The sequence below is a fragment of the Stenella coeruleoalba genome, assembly GCF_951394435.1.
Source record: "Stenella coeruleoalba genome assembly, chromosome: 17".
Lineage (NCBI taxonomy): Eukaryota > Metazoa > Chordata > Mammalia > Artiodactyla > Delphinidae > Stenella > Stenella coeruleoalba.
Window position 1 is genome coordinate 53,751,952 of NC_137163.1, and position 19,504 is coordinate 53,771,455.

Here is a 19,504-nt window from a genome sequence, read left to right on the forward strand (position 1 = left end):
TAATCATAATTATGAGAGCTTGCATTTGTAAAGGATTTTAGTTTTCAAAGTGCTTTCATGCCCATCATCTCTGATGATCTTTACAACAACTCTGTGAGCTAGGTAGGGCAAGGATTATCATCTCCATTTTAAAGGAAGGGAAACTTTATATCTTTCTCAAATAAACAATTTTGTATTTAGAATGATTGTACAACATTTCACTCTTCTTGATAACTGCACTAGCCTACTGAAAGCACTTACCCATTTATAAAATAAATTTTAAAAATGATAGTGAAAACTAAATAAAATTTATGAGATGAAAATGTTCTAGAAGAAACAGACACAATTAAAGAGAATAAAATAGTGTGAATATGTATGCAGGTAGGTGGGCTTGGGAAATTATTTTGTATAATATAGTTTAAGTAATTTCTTTTTTTTTTCTTTTTTTTTTTTTCTTTCTTTTTTTTTTTTTTTTTCGGCGGTACATGGGCCTCTCACTGTTGTGGTCTCTCCCATTGCGGAGCACAGGCTCCAGACGCGCAGGCTCAGCGGCCATGGCTCACGGGCCCAGCAGCTCCACGGCATGTGGGATCTTCCCAGACCGGGGCACGAACCTGTGTCCCCGGCATTGGCAGGCGGACTCTCAACCACTGCACCACCAGAGAAGCCCATAAGTAGTTTCGTTATTTTTTGGGACATTTCCATGTAACTATCTGGCTACCATCTCAAATTTCACGTGTCAAAACTTCACCTTCATCTCTCAATTTTCCTATCTCTAACTACAGAAGCCCAGTGCATTTCTTTACCCAAATTGGACAGCTTGGTTCACCTCTTTTTCATTTACTTATCTGAAGTCAGTCACCCCATCTTTTTCTTCTTTTACTTCCTGCTGTCTCTACCTAAATCCCAGGTCTTCACTCACTGAATTTCACACTGTACTTCAGTTTATCTGATTTATGATTTTACCTTAGTTACTGCAATATACCATCAGCTTATTCTTTCCCTACAAATATTCATTAGATCCCTATATTTTTTTCTCTCTAAGGTAAAAAGTACTTTACCTGCCTTTCAGAATCCTTTATTATCAAGATACAAATACTACCGGATTTCCAAACACTCTTTTCTTTTTTAATGAGACCTGGGTCCTCTTGCCCCTCCAACGCTTTATGATTTTTCCTTCCGCAAGCCTTCAATGTCTTGCTCCATTCATGCCGAAACCAAAGTTCCCCTGTTTCTTGCACATATTTCTTCTCTTATGCTTCATTCTGCTATCACTTCCATGACCTAGTTCTCTGTAGAAGGCCCTCATAATGAATACCTACATGATTTATACTTTATGAAATTCAAGTAGGATCTTAATTATATAATGTCTTATACTGATCCATATTCATTAATCTGTATCTCCAGTTATGCTGAAGGCCTTTGACAGGAGGCAACATGTTTTAATATTCTTCTGACGCCCTAGGGACCAAGCAGTGATAAAGACATAGGGGTGGCTCATTTTTAATTAATAATTATATTCAAAAGCATAGAAACAAAAGTTTGAAAATAAATGCATTCATTCATGCTAACCATTCATTATGTTAAGTGCTGAGAATATAATGGCAAATAAGAAAGACCTGCTGCCACCCTCACTGAGCTTGTGGTCTCCTGCCATGGAGAAACCAAATAAACACCCTCCATGGTGAGTGCTAACTGCCTAACATCATGTAAAGTCACAAAGAAAAATAAGAGAGGAGAGTTGATCAGTATTTATTACAAAAGAAGCTCACAAATGAAATAACGCCTTTTGGCTTTATGAAGCTTAAATTGTTGACGAGTATTGCTATTTTCCGTATGGCAGCACAGGGACCATAAATGGTTCTACATTACGTGAAATATGAAGATCAGTGAAATGATTGGCATTTCAAGGTGGAAGCTAGAGGGAAAATGATAGTATATATTTTTATATTCATCAAACACTGTATGCTTAACATCATTTAATTTTTAAATAAAAATGAATAATTAAAAGTACCCTAATAAGCATATAAAATAGCTTGAAGAACTTTAAAATTTTGGTTATTCATTAACAGAGCAGATAAATTATGTTAATTTCCACCAATTCTTTAAATTTTTACAGTAATATTGAATTTAACTTGCAAATGTTTGATAATCTAAGCCATCATAGAACAATCTGGTAAGCTGATGCATTTTCTTTATGCATCAGTATGCATTATGTACAGATTTTTGTAGGCTTAATTAGCAATGTTAAACCATGGGAAAAAATTAAAGACAACCTTAAAAATAACTATTTCAAAAGAGATATGTTAGTCATATTTCGGAAAAAAAAAAAAAAAAACTTGACTGCAATAATTTTTTATCCTTAAGCTGGTTTAATGTTGAAAAAGAACATATATTTAATTCCCATCCCAAATGTAAGTATTTTAACCAGCAGATGTTCACTTTTTGACATTCTCATGTATGATATGCTCAATCATTACAGAGACAAAAGAGAGAAAATACCTCTAATGCAAAAAAATTAATTTTTGATGATATTAATTTGACCATATAATTTATTTATAATGTAGAGGCATTCAAAAACCACATTAGACAGAATTTCCAATCATCAGTGAAACTTATGTAATCAACAGACCTTTAATGTTTCAAAAGATGCTTTTAGTTTTTTTCCTATGTACAAATTCATTAATATTTAGAGGGGAGACAGCAAGGAAAAAAGTTACAGCAATAATGATCAAGTATATAGAAAGAAAATCAAAGAAAAACAGTGTCACAGAAACTAATGAAGACAGCTATATCAAAAAGACAGCAGGCCATGTTAGATGCATCAAGAAGATTCAACTGAATGAAGGATGAAAACAGGTTAATTGACTTAGTAATTAGGTCACAGATAAACTTAGTGCAGTTTGAGAACAATGGGGGGTGGGGGAGCTGAGGTCCTGAGCACCAAGCCTTTTCTATCCCTCCAATATATCTGATATCAGGGAATTCCCCGGCAGTCCAGCAGTTGGGACTCCATGCTTTCACTGCCGAGGGCCCAGGTTCGATCCCTGATGAGGGAATTAAGATCCCACAAGGCACACACTGGGGCAAAACAAAAGAACAAACAAACAAAATCTGATGTCAAATAAAGAAAAGGGTAGACCATCTCGGGTATAAGTGCAGATCGAAGGAATTGCAGGGAACAGGTGCATAAGCACCTTTGGAAGCAGAGAATATGGAAGTAGTAGAAAAGAAGAAGCTGTACATCAGAAATGAAATAGCATAAGTAACTGAAGAAGATGGAAAGATGGTGAAACAGAGAGAATGGGGAAGAGTGAGTGTTAAGGACATCTTTTACTTTAAGATAAGAAGGAGTGTTGAGAGAAGAGATGCACATGTAAATTTTTAAGTGCGGAAGGGGATGAGGACAAGGTCAAACACTGAGAAATGGGGGACCTGAAACAAGGTAAAAAAAAAAAAATAATCATACCAAGAAATACATTGGTAATTGTTGAAATGGGAATATAAAAAGAGGATAAAGTAATATTGTCACCAGAGTATGATTCAACACAAGAATATCTACTAAAGTAACATTTAACTTAATAGGTTAAAAAAGGAAAACCATGTACCAATCTCAATAAAAGGAAAAAAAAAAACACTGAAAAAAAATTGTCTATTGAATAAAAATATGCTTAGAAAAAAAGTTAAACCCCTTAAATTGATAAAGAATAGCTATCAAAAATGAAAAGTAAACAATACTTAATGGAAGCATTTTAAAATATTCACATAAAATTAGGAATATAATAAAGAACCATCTGTCTAAACTTCTATTAATATTAAAACTGGTAAGGAAAAGATAAAACTGTATTTGTAAAGTTTGAGGACTAAGGAAACTGCTGCAAAGATGCTGGGTGTTATAGCAGTCTACAAAATTAATAGCATGCCTTTATACCAGAAATAGCTGATTTGAAAGAATAAGTGGGGAGATAAAACACCCTTTTATAATAGCAACAAAATAATAACGTACCCAGAAATGTCCAACAAAATAGGTGTGAGCTGTCCTTTGGACATTCACAAAATATTGCTGAGAGACTTTAGCAGACCAGGAAAAAAAACAGCATGAGATTGTTTGTTGTTGGATGGAGGACACTCATTGCAAATATGCCCTTTGTCTCTGAATTTAACTATAAATTTACACCAATTTCAATCAAAATCTTAGCAAAGTTTCTCACAGAATTAGAGAAACTGACCCTAAAATTTATAAAAAACTGCCAAGAAGTGACATTTTTCAATTTTGAAGAAAAGAACAAAGTTAAGCCTCATTCCCTACCAGATACCAAGATTAATTTTAAAACTATGGCAATAAATAAATAAACATGGTGTATTGAGTTATATAGGGGTGGACAAATAGAACACTGGAATAGATTGGAATCCATAGATAGATAGATAGGTAGATAGATGATAAGATAGATAAATAGATATTTAGAGAGAGAAATACTGTTTGAAAGTGGTGGTATTACAATTCAATGTGGAGAGAAACACCTTTCTAATAAATCGTTCCTTAACAAGAAGTTATCTCCATGGAAAATGGTAAAGTTAGATCCTGACTACACCTCCTATGGGTACACACATATAACAATACATTGTGGATTAAAGATTTAGGAATAAATAGTAAAGCTTTAAAATTATGTAAGATGTTATAGGAGAATGTGACTTTAGTGAAGAAGGATGCTTAAACACTCTCATTGAGAGTAGAGGGGGCATGCTCACGGCTGTACATTGGGTTTTCTCTTTCTTTTTGGTGATTTCCCTTTACCACCTGATCGCTGGGAGTTTTCCTGGATTCTCTGTTCCTGATATGACTGTTAGAATCGGGGGGAGGGCATTTTTGTTTGTTTGTTTGTTTGTTTTTGTTGATTTGGCCTAACCTTCAGTTGGTGGCATTGGTGGACCTTCTAAGATCAACCATGTCCTCCAACAGCTCCTTCCAAAGCTGCCCAGCCCTCAGCTTCTGTAGGGGGACACCTCATGCTCTGTCATGGGGGACTTGATACAAGTACACTGCTGCTGAATGCATATATCGTGCCATATACCGCAAAGCAGGTAGAAACTTCTGCATTCTGCCAGGCAAATCTGGGATGGCTACTTTTGACCCTCTCTTCTCTTAAGCGTTTTGTGATACCACTTTCCTACTTTGCTTGGGTCGCCACCATTGATGCTGGTCTACCCCAGGCAGCTGCAGTCTTCTCCCACGTTTATGATGGAAGACCCAAGCACCTGCTGCCTTTCCCTCTCCACTTCTAGGATTTTCAACAGGAAATACATATAACTTGGCTGCTTGCTTCTCTTTACTTGCACTCCAAAGCAGCAAAAGGAACAAGCTTTCCTATTTTTCTTCCCATGTGATCTAAATTTATCTTACATCATCTGGTCCTCATTCTTAGTGGTAGGAAGCCTCACAGTCCTGTGAACTCAGATGTAAAGATTATCTTCTCCATAACATGAAAATAACTCTCCAGTGAAGGTCCACCAGGGGTGGTTCTTGATGTAAACCTATGGGCAACCAGGGACTAGAGATTACCAAGGAAGAAAATACATTGGTTTATATCTCAGAAATATTATGCTTCGTAAGTATTTTACAGAAAGAAATTACAGGGCTCAAAACAGATTGGATGTGAGGAGGGAGGAAGTCTATGAAATAGACATCATTTGTCCCACTTTGCAGATAAATAAACCAAAGCTTTAGAGGAATTAAGTAACCTGCACAACATCAAATGAAGCAAAGCCAGAATTCTAACCTAAGTGCATATTCTTTCTACAGTAATAAATTATCTGGGACTTCACTGGCAGTCCAGTGGTTAAGACTCGGCGCTCCTAATGAAGGGGACTTAGTTCCTGCTCAGGGAACTAAGATCCCATATGCTGGGAACTAAGATCCCGCATGCTGCAAGGTGTGGCCAAAAACACCCCACAAAACAAAAATAAATAAACAAATAAATAAATACATACATACCTACATAAATGTCTTCTTATTAAAAAAAAGAAAATTAAGCATCTAATCTTTCAAGAAACATATAGACTACCAGCACTAAAATTTCATATCATATGATGGAGTAATGGATAAAACACAATTCACTAAACATGCTGTGAAATCAGGTCATTCATAAAAATTGTCAATGTAAACCTTCTAGCATTAATCAACCAGTGTTAAAGCAAATTAAAGGCATATTTTCATATATCTTTAAGGAGAGTACACTGTAGATGAAAATCTTTTAATTAATAAGCTGGCACCTGTGGAAAGTTTTTAAATTGTCATTAAATTTATTTCAAGTTGTATTCATTACTAAAGCTGATATCAGGAATATATATAAATACACTGTCAGAGAAGTATGAATGCTGGGAAGTATTACTCTTTTATTGACAAGCACTTGAATGTACGCACTAACAACTCTTGACCTCCCTGTATGTGAATGAAAGTTGTACAATCAGTCAAAGTGGCATAAAGCACTGTTTTTAAACCAGTGAAAAACACATTAGTCCTAATTTGATCACCCTTCTCACCACTGTTATTATCGATAATTATTACAATTAAATCATCATTAACTAATCCATCAGAGGATTACAAAAATTGTTAAGTATCTTCCCAATACCTCCTTCAGTGAGATTTCCCAGGGAGGCAATTCGAATTTTGTTTCTTTTATAATGTACTGATCAAATGTAAATTTCCATATTCCAGACTGAAGCCTGATCTAAATGAGAAAGTGATTTGGGACATATCCACAGAACATGGAGCTAAGTCTGAGAAAACAGGCAGCAATCGATAGCAGAATAGGTACTGAGAGAACAGGCAGTTTCCAAGGGCAAAACTGAATTTGAAACGCAAGTTCACAGACCACCAGCAGTTCAATGTATAGGGGCAAACAATAGAAATCCAGAACTAGTACATCTGATCTCTCATGCGGTGAGCACTCAATAAATAGTTTCCTATTTTCATGCTATGAGTTTACCTGAAGCAATAAACTATGATGCCAAATTATCACAGGCCATATTACAGCAAACTCAAAGCAGGGTAAGGAGCTTTATTTTCTTCTAGAGAGCAGTGAAAAGAGCCAAATGAAGTGCCTCAAGGACAGAAGTTACCATCTCAACATGGCATATCAGTTAGATCTTGTGGGAAACACACGATAATCATAATTCTAGACTCTGCTCTGTATTCTAAAAAGCTATCATTTATGATTAATGCATTTTGCCCATTTTATAAATAAATAACTCAGCCACAACCATAGTGAGATTTTATGAAGGCCAATTCTCCAGTCTCCCAAACTCATCTATTGTTCTTAGAAGGATGCTGGTGTCTATGCAATTGAATTTTAAATATACATATATTATATCTTCTTAGATGTCTACAAAGACATGAAATATCATTCCCTTGGAGGTAAAACTATTATGTGAAAATCTATTTTTAACTATACTTGTTTCAGGATAATTAAGAACACGCAGAATTTCTCCAAGCAAGAAATTCTCAAAGTAATGTGTTCTAAAAAGAGACTACTGTATTAAACATTATTTTAAAAGCACCACGTGGATAGCGTCATTCAGTTAATAATCTTATTGCTTTATTAAATTCTTTAAATAAACCATGGAAAAATATTCACTCACCATTCTCACATTTTATTATTTTCTCTTCAAAGGGTGTACACTGACAACTTGTTTTAGTCCACCAGGTTGCAACATTAGAAAATGAAAATCACTAGTCTTTTTGAAGCCTTGATGGATGGCAGTCACATTGCTTAATCAGCCAGGATTCTGGTACATTGACCATTACAAAGTAGTGGATATGTTTTGGCCAAAGACTTTACATTTCACTCTTACACATTTCCAGTCCTTTGTTGAGTGACATTATCTTAATAAATTATTTATATCTACTTCAGCAAATTAAGTTGAATGTTCTTACAAAGAGTGGCATTGACATATATACACTACCAAATGTAAAATAGATAGCTAGTGGGAAGCAGCCGCATAGCACAGGGAGATCAGCTTGGTGCTTCCTGACCATCTAGAGGGGTGGGATAGGGAAGGTGGGAGGGAGAGGCAAGAGGGAGGGGATATGGGGATATATGTATACATATAGCTGATTCACTTTGTTATACAGCAGAAACTAACACAACAAAGTAAAACAATTATACTCCAATAAAGATGTTTAAAAAATCATTAGAATTGAGTTTTTAGTAAAGCATGTGGCATATATTTGCATACCACCATTGTACCATTGACACCCCTGCCTGTGCTCAAGTAATTCTCTGTATAGCTTCCTGTTACCGGCTTTAGTGTATTCTATAAAATAGCTTTAGGTCTTTGAATCTGTGAGGCTCAAACTTCCACTGAATTATGCATAAAATGCCTACTTCACTCTTTCATTCAAGAGGTATTTGTTAAATATCACTATGTGCTCTCTTCCAGACTGTAAACAGTAAATTTATGGTATAAACTTTAAGAATCTCACAATGGTAAAGAATCATATGGTTGAGATCTGGCTCACAGTGGAAGCTGGGACAATTTGTATCCACTGTGGTATCTGGCTATTGTATGTGGGCTGCAGTCAAGATTCTGGATGACAGGGCATGAGGATGATTCGGGCTTGAAAATGTTCAGAAATCAAAGGAATCCTGGTGGTTAGAACCACACTCAAGATGACCTCACAAAGACTGTGTTTTTAAACTGCTCTTGGCTCCTTTGCTCCCATGCCCACTACCCTATTGGAGCCAAGAGGGTGCTGTTGCTGCTGCCACTTGCAGGATAGATTTTAGTCTATCCCTGTTTTTTAATGATACATCCAGACTAAATACACACCAGGAGGATGCTTATGATTGGCTGAGTGTAGCCCAATGTCTGCCACTCATCCGCCAGAGTTCTCAGAAGGCAAATACCTGGTCTTCCTTTTTCCCTAGTGGTAGATAACCGTCAGAAATGTTCACAAAAATGTGCCCAGGGACAGTTTTTGTTGTTGTGGATACTGGACGTTCTCCATTAGCAGCCAGGAGGTACCATGTCTCCACTGTTCTCTCTCTTCCTCTATATCTTGAAATCTCTAGCATGGTTTACATATAAATTACTTCAGTTGCTGCCAAGCACTTTAAATACTTCTTGGTTTTTATTTTCTTTTTGTTTTTTTATGTTTTAAAAATTCATGCAGACGACTTAATGCTCTGGCCAGGCTATTCTACTGCTAATCAGAGCTGTTAAGTGTCTTATAAGCTGGCTGCATGCAGTGTCATTATCACCTTCCACAACACTGAATTCTCACTGTGCTTCCTGAATTCATCAGAATTAAAATTTACCAACTTTACTTTTTTTTCAAGAACATTGTCCATTAAGGCAGACATCTTCAAAGGGTTTACCTTTATGAACAGTTCTCCAAATTGCTGAAGAATCTAAAATTTTTCTCATCTTTAATGATGCTTTTGTATTCAAAATGTGTTTATGATATGGTTTCCCATTCATCTTGATTCAGGGTACTTTTAATGCTGCTTCTGTCTGAAGAAGCATCCTCCTGTAAGCCTTGCTTTTCCTCTTGCAGGCTGGCTGAGGACAGTAGAGCAGCCAACACACAAAACTGCTGCTCGTGCATGGCTAAAGACAGTGGTGATTTTATAGCATCCTAGGCGTTTCACATTCATGAAGTAGGAATTGGGGCTCTGCATCAGGCACTTCTTGTGTTTCCTCTTCTATCTTGCAGAGGGATGAAGGAGATCTTTTGCAAGAGGCATCTTCTCATGGGGAAGTCATCATCCCAGAAAGTCTAATAATTTTTTAATGAAATGTAGCCAGGCTACATTTCAGAATGTAGCCTCCTAAGGACTTTGGATTTTAGTGTCCAGTAAGTTCACTTAAATAAGATGTCAAAAGTTTCCCCTATATACATATGAATGATTACTATAAATTTGTTTTCCATTTTTCCTGAATTTGAGCTCCAGAGGTCTTACATTGCTCTCCTTTATGATTATGACAGTTGCAGTTATAATCACAAAAAATGTAATATAGAAATATAATAAGGAAGTAGTAAGTTTTGAACAGTTTTGTTGTTTTTCGTTTGTTGGAAAGAAAGAGTGAGGGGTATTAAATGCCACTAAATATTTCCACTAAAAATCTCTAAACATCTCCCTCCTAGGATATTGCCCACAGATATGTTTCATGGTGAAGAGAAAAATAGTGTCAATGCCTGTTATCACAAAATTTTTTAACCAGATAATATTAAATATATTAATGTGTTTAGCCCAGCTCCTGGCATGTAATAAACTGAATAAATGGGAATTGAAGAGGTTTCCTTTAACAGGGGAATAGAAGACAGTAGAAATAGAGATTCTGGGAGACTTTTAAGAAACTAAACATGGGCTTCCCTGGTGGCGCAGTGGTTGAGAGTCCGCCTGCCGATGCCGGGGACACGGGTTCGTGCCCCCGTCTGGGAAGATCCCACATGACGCGGAGTGGCTGGGCCCGTGAGCCATGGCCGCTGAGCCTGCGCGTCTGGAGCCTGTGCTCCGCAATGGGAGAGGCCACAGCAGTGAGAGGCCCGTGTACCGCAAAAAAAAAGAAAAGAAACAAAGAAACTAAACATAATGCAAAATCAGTGGGTTTCTGTGTGTGTGTGTGTGTGTGTGTGTGTGTGTGGCATGAGAGAAACGGATTATGAGGAAAAGGAGTAGCACTCTATTCTATTCAATCTCTCTTCTCAACATCACAGACCAGGGTGTGTTTGCCTAATAATTTAATTTTTCAGTAGTAGCACTTTTTGAGGATATTTTACCCAGAAATAATAATCTTATTAGTAAGACTCTTTTTCTCTCCTTTCTCTGAAACAAGGCATTTCTGTAACCTCTGATAATCTGAGACTTTGTTTTATAACCTCCAATAATCTGATAACCTACTGACCCCAGAGCAACCCTAACCTCCTAATTCCCACGAAGTGACTAAAAGGTACTGCCCTCATCCTGCTGCCAGGCTTCTGCCACTTTGCTCCTTCACAAATGTTGAAAATGTTTCTGACCACTTACCCAGCTGTAGTTTGTGTAATTATTCAAGTCCTAATACATGGAGCTAACCACCACCATCTAGCAGTACTGAAGAGTCTACACTGATAATCACTTGTAGCGCACCTACTTTTTCGAAGCTGGGAACTTGCGTTGGTTTCCTTTGTTCCTACTTCTGTCCCTTACCACTCTAAAATACTAATTTTACTGAACAAATCATACGGCTTGCCATTTACACAATTCATGGACAATATACACTGAAACACAAAACATCACTTTATGCATGTATGGATGGGTGTGGTGGGCAGGTGTGTGTGTGTATAACTTCCTGTGTTAGTTCTAACTACTCTGAAAACACCTTTAATTTACATGAAAATAATAACTTCTTATTCTTGAAAATCTAATTATTTCAGCAGATGATTCAGAAGGTTAGGTAATTCATCTTAATCTTCTCAAAAGGTAATTAGGTAATTATCTTAGTCTTACCCCAATTTTTACACCTAACCAAGTTAAATCAGATTATTTCAGCTATACACAGTGAAACTGAATACTCATTGTCTTTTAAAACTTAATTCTTCAATGCCCACTGGGAGAAATACTGAGTCATTCCTCAGCAAAACAATATAAAAACATACACTTGGAAATAAAATGATGACAAAGATCACTATTATTCAAAACTTGCAGGGTTTTGTAAAGCATCACTGTTGGAACTTTTTGTGTCCCATTGCTGTTAATGAAATTTGAAATTGATGGAGTTAGAATGAAGAAAGGACAAATAAGACTCCCTGCTGAAATCATAGCTTGTGTTGAATGTTCAGTATCTGAATGTCTCTAATTCCTTCTGGTTTGAAATTGTGCCACCAAAATGATGTTCTATTTTGATCCATTATATTAACTGATTGAATGCTTAAATAGTTTTCTTTGGGAAGAAAAGGATTCATTGGAATTTTTTAATAGTTTGCTATAGGCTAATGTATTTTAATAGGAGAGCACTTTCCTATAACTATTTAAACTAAAGCATATGAGAGATTAATATTTTCTATTCACTAGTGTCATTTGTTTACCTTGTTCTTTTAGAATATGAAACTCAGCTAGCTGATTTGCAGTGTTAAAAGGTTCAAAATAAATATACTCCTGACTTAAGAACATCTACATTAACATGCTTGAGTGAAAGTAAAACTAGTGATTAAAGGAGAAAGGAATTCTCCTGGAAATGTTTCTATAACCTACTATCCTGCTGACCTTCCCCAGTTCCCTTCATCTATCACTTAAATCTTGATCAGAAGATCTGTAGGAAATGACTGAACTGCACAGAAAGGTGTCTTCACAGTCAGAGAAGAGAAACAACATGCAGAACCCAGAACTCCAATCAGAAGCCTTTACTGACAGAAAGTTGGCACACAGTCCCCTACAGAGGCTGCTCTCTTTTCCTTTGGCCTCCATCGATTAATTATTTTCCAAGAAAAAAGTTTTGTCCATCACAACTGTTAAGTCTGATACCCCTTAAACTTAAGTCTAGATTTTATTGGATTCCAAGATGACAGTGTGGCTGCAGTTCACGGAATAACCCGTGCGCTCCGCTCTCCATTTCTCAGCACCAGGAGCCCTCCTGTGCATCAGTAGAGTCACTGACTCTTTCTGTACAAAAGGCTGTGCACAGAAGTGGTGTGTGTCACTCCTGACACAAGGATTTCAGAGTATGCGCTTGATCCCTCAGTCCTCTCCTCCTCTTCACAGTGACCAGGAGGCCACCTTCCCCAGACGGTGCAAGTAAAAGATGGTGGAACCTCTGTCAGCCTGGCCCATGGGTGACCACATGAAGCAGAGCTCTCTGCAAACTGACTTAGAGGTACAGTAAACATGAAACAAACTTCTGCTGTGTTAAGCAAAGGAGATTTCTGGGTTAAGTTGCTGCCACAGCATTACCTCTGATTAAACAGGCGTGCCCTTTAGAGATGAAGGTATTAATGGGCACCTGGGTTACTCTGCAGGACTCAAGACAAATGGAAAGGCTCAAATATCAAAATGAACATCTGCAGCTCAACAAAGATATTTCCATTCTTGGTTAGGGGTCTTTCAGATGAAAATAATTAAAACCCAGCTCAAACTACTAAAGGTAAATGAATGTACACTGGTTTGTAAAAGCCATGGGAACCACAAAACCGTTGGAAAGGAGAGGGTTGCAAATGGGATGCTTCAGGAACAAGAATCAGAGACTGCAACGTTGACAGGACACTCTCCACTTCTCACCCTTGTATCTCCATATAGGGTCCCTTCATTTTCTCTCTGTGCGGCCAAACTTTTCCCGCAAGCCAAGAAACAGGGTTCCTGACGGTTCTCAAACCTCTGCCACCAGAGAGAAAGTGACAGATGCACTCATGTCTTTTTGCTGTAATTTAAAATTCCCAAGGAAAAATATGATTGTCATAGCTGGAGGTAAATGTCCCCAGGTGGGCTAAGCAACTGTGTTCAGCAAGGGATGTGGTCTGTAGATGCCATTAAGCTTCAATGCAGAACATCTAGTTGGAACAGAAGCAAATCCAAAAACTGCTTCTAAAAAGAGGGCCTTTCTGGTCAGACAAAGCATAGACATGTTCAAAATCCATTATGCACATAAATAAAATCCAAAAATCTCTTAAAACTAAAGGTTTTGTTTTCTAATTCATTTGATGGCAAAACTTGACCTGATCTGAACTAATTTGGCAAACTAGGCATGAACTTGACGTGAAGCTGTTGAAATTTGTTTCTTTTCTTTTTTTAAACATCAGGGTTTTATTTTCTGAACACAATATTCTGCTTTTCTTTTTTTAATAGTATTTTGATTTTATTTAAGTATAATACATGCACATGGTAAAAATTCAACTGCAATGTTTATTTGTGAATAGTAAATACATTTCAACATAGAAATATTTGAATGTAGAAATATTTGTAGAATATTTGAGTATGGGTTGCTGTCCAAATCCTTCTGGGGGTGTTATATAAAACATGGTATATGCATTATATTACTTTTCAGATTATAAATTCAAAAACATGCCTCTAAGGTTTTTAGATAAGGGACTTACATCAGGAATTATAATAGTACAAATATAAATATCCATAGAATAAATTATGTTATCATAATTTAAGAACACACATGTAATAGACACAGAGATCTATCTACCTATATCTATAATTCTCTTTGAGAGAGAGAGTGAGAGAGCACATATCCAAATAGATACATGGACATTTGTGTTTCTTACACTTTTAACTTTCCATTGTCAGCTACACATTCTTAACAGGAGAGTTAAATATGTCAAGAAACATCAACTCAATACTAATTATGCACACAGTGCGAGATTGTAACTTGCTGAAGTAAGGAGTGGTATGATGGAATCACATAGATTCAGAGATGAAAGTAATCTTAGAAATCATTTAGGACACTCTCTCATTGTCATATGAGAACATTGGAAAGGGGAGAGAAAAAGTGACTTCCTAAGCACACAGTTGGTGATAGTGAGGTTCTACAATCTTTTTTTTTTTTTAATTTTAATCAATGAAACACAGCTTTTTAAAAATTCTAGTCCACTGAGGTTTAAGCCCTTTCAATATTACATATTTGCTTAGACACCTTAACTAAATTATGAGCAATAGGATAGGGAAAAATTATAGTGATACTGAAATGGTCTTAGATAAAAGGTGCTATAAAAGTGTTATTTATTATCAAAAGAAGTATGGGAGAGCCTGTTATGTCTCAAGGCAAAATTTGCTAAAATAAAAATATTCTGAAAAATACTTGAGTACTTCTATGATGATTCTAACCTTTGGATTTGTTAAGGCATCTGAAAAGTAGTAATTTTTTTCTTACAGATATAAACTATATTGAAATATATGAAAAATTATGAAACATATAATGGTATATTATATGAGGTACATTTCTCTCCAATCACTATGTAGCTGGCTTTGTTTTCAAGAGAATTTCTGTAAAGTGTTTTTCCCCAAACTCCACAATATAGTTTACCCCACTTTCTGTTGTAAATAACCTGAAAGATTGCTATGTTTTGTCACAGAATCTATTTCCTGCTCCTCCCAAAAGCTCTCATCCTTTTCATCACTCTTGTGAAAATTTGCCTTAAAAGTAATAACATCTACCTGTCATTATGGTATTCATGGAAGTGGTGAATTGTATACATCATGCAGGTAAAGAGCTGACTAGCCCCCAAGTTACTCATCTCTGATATCACTAGTTATCAAATAGTATAAACATTTTCTTTACCAGTACTCTATCATTTCACCCCCAGTGGTCCAGATTCTCACTGATTGTTGTTGTTGTTTGCACAGTGTGCTTGCATTATCTTTCTAAGTGAACTTAAAACCTATGCTGCTTTAAGGTAGACATTATGGATATCCCGTCTTCATTTTGCAGGTTTGAAAATTATATCGAAGGACTTCCCTGGTGGTCCAGTGGTTCAGAATCCACCTTCCAATGCAGGGGATGCGGGTTCAATCCCTGGTCAGGGAATTAAGATCCCACGTGCCGCGGGGCAACTAAGCCCATGCACCGCAACTACTGAGCCTGTGCACTCTGGAGCCCATGCGCCACAACTAGATACAAGCAAGCGCTCCGCAACTAGAGAAGCCCATACGCCACAATGAAAGATCCCGCAGGCTGCAACTAAGACCCAATGCAGCCAAATAAATTAATTGATTAATTAAAAAAAAAGAAAATTATATCCAGAGAAGTTGAATCATGTGCCCTCTTAGATCACACAGCTTTTTAATGGTTTTAGTGCTTATTAGTCACTTTGATACATACAAATTTCACTTTAACATACATACAATTCACGCTTCCAGTTTTGGAGACTCTGTCTTCCTATTATCTTTTGGTTAGAGGTAGGGTCTTCCCTCCCGCAGTAGAACCAGAACATTCCAGTTACTTGCTTGCTCTCTCTGGTTCCAGGCCTCAGAGCATCAACATGTGACTCAGGAAGACATCATCTGGGACTGTGAATCTAGAGCAAGTGACCCAAAGAATTAAGGGCAGTTAAAAACCAACTATAACCACAGCCACAGTGCAGCACCCACGTGTGGTGTCAGTGCCAATAGTGTCAGTATGGTCAGTGTGGGGTCCAGTATCAGCAACAGAATGATCCTAGCCACTATTCCAATGGCATGATTTTGCCAAGTAGCTGTCTTAAGTTCCTAACCATTTCAAAATCTGTGTTTTCCAGCATTCCATTTAACTCTATGAGCTAACAACTTCCTTCCAAAAAAAAATTCCTTTTATGGTTAAAACCCATATTTGCTCTCTGTTGTTTACACCCAAAATCTCTGAATATAATGTCAGTATTGAGTTAGCACACAGGCTCACCAACCCGTAAAGCTTTATTCTTTTTCCATCATATGTATCTCACTGCTTTCATAAAATAAATTTAATTTTCTAGGCCCTATCAGTGGTACCTTCCACTGCCAATAATTTCTTTTTAACTGTTCAATTTTTTATCCCTTTATTTATGATATAAATTGGGTTATAATGACTAACATCAAGTTTTTACATAAATAGCTTATAGAGTGTAGGCAAGGTATTGACTTTTGTTGCCAACATTAGTTTTGCAACACTGTAAATCTGTTTCATCCTACAGATGAAGAGTGATTTATAAGTAATTAATAAACTCTGGAAAAGAAAAACAAGTAGTGTCTATCTGTAAATGAGAAAAATATTGGATGAATATATGAGAGACATATTTGTGCCTTCAATATGTAAGAAAGGATAGGTGGAACATTATGTAAAGTATAAAATGTATCAGACTGGTATATCTCAAAACTCCCAAACAGCTATGTATTTTAACAACTGACTGGAGGATAGTTTACCATTAAAAGGAAGACTAGTTAATAATCAAAGCGTAGAAATCGTTCATTTATTTACTTACTCATTCAGTTATTTGTTCATCAGCGAGCAGTTCCAAAAGCACCAAGCATGTCCCAGTTGTCAACTCTGGTTTATTACCTATGAAAGTTTAATAGTGCCTCTCACTGCCAGTGGACGTTTGTGCCCTGAAGTGCATGGGCGGGGGAGGGGAGGGTACATGCATTGCATTAGAAAGTTAAAAAAAAATTGAAAATTGGAGCTGAAAATAAGATTTTCTCTAAATTTCTGTATCCAATATATGGTAGACTTTTCTAAATTATATATTAATTTATCTTAAAATGTGGCAATTAATTTTCCGATGTAACATTTTAGCAACATTTTAAAAGCTTAAACTGAACAACTAGAAAAAATTATGAACTGAAGAACTGGTGTGAAATGTACTTTCTTAGTAAGTATTGTTTGTAAAATTTTTAAAATGCAAAGCCATGTTTTATAAGTTAGCATTTATGAAACTTAAGATTTATCACAACATACAGACTTTTTACTAACATAAATATTATTTATTTTTGTAAATTCAGGATCATTTACTCTTTTAGTAACTTAATTTAATTATAACAGTAAACGACATTTTATTTAATACCAGATCACATTCACAGTTTTAATGTTATTAAACTAATATTTTACTAATTGGAGGAACAAATAAGCCAATGTTATATATTAATACACTTCTTATTTTCCTCCAGCTATGTCAATAAGTTGCAATCAAGGGCTTTTTAAGTAGGTCATATGCTACTTCATTGAAATATTAAAATATTTTAGTTTCCATTAGAGGGTTATTGTCAAAGCTGTTAGAGATCTGTATTGTTTATGAACATCATTTGCTGGTCACAGTATAATCCATAATACTTGATTCCTTAATGTAAGCCACATTAGATGAACCTTAGGCTCCTAGTAATAAAAGTAAACTTTATATATTAAAATGGCAACCTCCACCATTTTCCCAGAAGTGATGGCAGGTGGTGTGTAGACGTCCCCAGGGGGTGGGGCAGGTGGTAATGATATATTCATTTTATTTGGTCTCTTCCCCTATCAATCACTCTCACTCTTCGCTCTCCCTCCCCTGCCTCCCACTTGCCCCGCCCCATGTGAATGGCTTTAGGTTAGGTACTGCTACTCTGGTTCTAGCACTCAGCCCCCACCATCCTCTTTGGTCGCACATTTGTGTTGTGTATTTGGCCCTTGAGGGCACCTGAGTTTGAGAACTGAGAGTTACTGCATAACAAGACTAAACATAAATTGGAACAGAGTGTGAAAGACAGAAGAAAGACTCTCCTCTTGCCTTTAAGGAGCCGAGAATTCAGTAGTAAAAACAAACAAATACTACTATAGCATACAAAACAGCGGTACTCATCTATATTCCACACAGTCATATCCAATGGAAGGGGCACATTTCCACCAGTATCGGTAATTGCTGTGCTGTGATTTTTTTTTTTTTTTTTTTTTTTTTTTTTTTTTTGGCGGTACGCGGGCCTCTCACTGTTGTGGTCTCTCCAGCTGTGGAGCACAGGCTCCGGACGCGCAGGCTCAGCGGCCATGGCACCCGTGTCCCCTGCATCGGCAGGTGGACTCTCAACTACTGCGCCACCACGGAAGCCCTGTGCTGTGATTTTTGCAGCAGTAGCAGAGTAAGTTCTCTTGCTGTAAATCAAAGTACGTAATTAAAATCTCAGGGCGTTGGGAGGTGAAGAAACAGAAGCAGAGGTGAGCAGTTAGAAAATGCTCCTGAAGTGATTTTTGGATGCCTCCCCTTATTCACCTAGCTCTACCCTTCTCAACTCCTCCTCTGCCTCTTTCTGAGAATCACAGATGCAGACAGGGTTTAATGGAATCACACTGCAGGGAGTTTGTCTATAAGGATAACGATACCAAAAGGCTTCCCTGTCTCAGGGGTGGTTTTGCACTGTGCCAGCCTGGAAAGGCTGAAAACTGAATCTCCCGGAATTCCCTTTCCTTTGTGGTATTGGGTTAGGTTGGCCATACAGGAATATACACGATGTTTGGAAGGTGGCGATAAAGCATCACTCATTATCCTCAAGAGGTCTGTGCAGGGCCCCGCGAGCCGCTGCATTTCACTCCCTTTGTGGCTAATTTGATGGCACCATATCGCACAGGAAAGCAGCCAAACTGGCAGTTCGTTCAAACTCACCCTTCTCCCCATCCTCTTCCAGTTCCTTGGTGTCCTGAGTGAGGTGCATGTGCAGGTCCCTGATGAAGGCCATCAGTTTCTCCAGCAAATAGCCAACAACACTGAGTTTAGGTGTAGTGACAGATGGACGTGGCTTCCGGTTTGTCCTTGTGGGTTCCAGAGTGTCGTCATTGGCTCCCAGCTTGTCCTTGCTTTATCTCTGCTTTACGTCCAGCTGTCCAGTTGACTTACAAGGACGTCATGCTTGTCATCACATGCGTAGGTAGCAGCTTTCCACAGAACTTCTTCACCATTAATTAGTGTTTTTTTCGGATCCCTCAATCACCCCTTTTCAGATCTTTATTTTCCCAGTGTTTCTTACAATTGTGAAATGTTTAATCCCAATAATAATAAAAAAATATCCCTTAGTCTAAACCACTCATGATGGTTCTGCTTTCTTACTCAAACTCTAATTTATATTATATATAT

General features: G+C 37.1%; 1 pseudogene across 1 annotated transcript; it reads right to left on the reverse strand.

Moving 5' to 3' along the window:
- Positions 1-9,476: 9,476 nt before the first annotated feature.
- On the reverse strand, positions 9,477-9,725 carry LOC307176213 (small ribosomal subunit protein eS27-like; annotated as a pseudogene). The gene has a single exon. The product of its transcript is annotated as a small ribosomal subunit protein eS27-like (transcript).
- Between the last annotated feature and the right edge of the window lie 9,779 nt (positions 9,726-19,504).